Here is a 1,618-nt window from a genome sequence, read left to right on the forward strand (position 1 = left end):
GAAACTGATAGAAATCTAAAACCTGTGGCAGCCGTTCCCACTCTCCCTTACCTTAGATGAGGCGTTTGAGTGCTTGCATTAATCTGTCAGCTCTGTTATCTTCCAAACACATGAAAAGCTGTTCACTGGGCTGACAAGAAGTCAAATATTTGCCCCTTTCTTGTAAAATACATTGAAACAGTCAAATAAAACAAGAGATTTAAATGCAGGTGTGTCCTCCATCATTAGTTTGCTGTCGCACCTGCTACCAAATTCCAGTCAGTCTGCACTGATGCTATTTAAGGGCTGAATCCTCCACTCACCCTACCCACTACGTAGTTTGGGACAGCCCTTATTATGGCAGAGCCTCCATGGGAACAAGCATACGGAGGGTTAGTGCTCAGAATTAGTGTTTAGGGGACGGTTTTGAATGGGGCCAGACTGCCCGCCGTGAGCTGCAAACCACAAAGCTAAAGCTCTGTCACTCACATATCACTACCAATGTCTGAAGAGGAGGATAGTATTGCATATTGTCTAATGTAAACTAATGTAAAGCAGCATTTTCACTGCAAATTGTAAGTTTTATGCACCTTCTCCAGTAAACCTTTTATTTCCCCTCATAGGGTGATTTAGTCTTTCCATATTTTTTAGTGGCACGCTAAAAATCAATCACTCTAAGCAGCACTGACGGAGGCTGGCAGATGTGGTACTTCTGCTTCAGTTTTCCATCCTTGTTTCTGTTTGTTGCTGGATCCACTTTGTCAACATTGGCATAGGAAACACAGCTATTACTTGGTTCAAAAACTATCTTACAGAGCGAATGCAATGTGTTTCTATAGATGGTCTTAAATCAGACTTTTTAGAAATTTCTATGGGTGTTCCTCAAGGTTCGATTTTAGCCCCCATCTTATTTTCTATATTCATAAATAACATTAGAAAGGACGTGCAAACTGCTAAACTGCATCTTTATGCAGATGACACAGTGATTTATTCAGTTGCCTCTTCACTGAACCAAGCCATGCATGACCTTCAGTCGACCTTTCAGCAGCTTCAAGTTTCTCCACATGGCCTTAAGTTAGTGCTAAATACTAAGAAAACCAAATTTATGACGTTTTCAAGGGCTCGTTCCCAATCCCCAGATAATATATAACTATTAACACATTAATTGGAGACTTAATTGAAAATGTTTCTTCATATAAGTATTTAGGTTTTTGGCTGGACAACAAACTTTCTTTCAAAGTTCATGTTGAAAAACTTGTAAAAAAGCTGAAACTACGGCTGGGGTTTTATTTTAGAAATAAAACTAGTTTTAACATGTCAACAAGAAAAACACTTGTGCAGGCTACTTTTTTAAGTGTTTTGGACTATGTTGTCTACATGCATGCTGCCTCTAGTACTCTCCACCTGTTAGATTCTGTGTACCATAGTGCTCTGCGCTTCCTTACTAACTCCTATTCCCGTACTCATCATTGTACGCTGTATAAACTGGTAGGCTGGCCGTCACTAAGTCTACGTAGACAACTTCACTTGTATATTTTTCTATACAAGGCCATGTTGGGTAAATTGCCGGCATATTTATGTAATCTCCTCAAGCTAAATTCCAGCCATTTTCATCTCCGTTCCACCAGGTGGCGCTCTT

Source organism: Cyprinodon variegatus, unplaced genomic scaffold (genome assembly GCF_000732505.1).
Source record: "Cyprinodon variegatus isolate N-32 unplaced genomic scaffold, C_variegatus-1.0 Scaffold800, whole genome shotgun sequence".
Taxonomy (NCBI): Eukaryota; Metazoa; Chordata; class Actinopteri; order Cyprinodontiformes; family Cyprinodontidae; genus Cyprinodon; species Cyprinodon variegatus.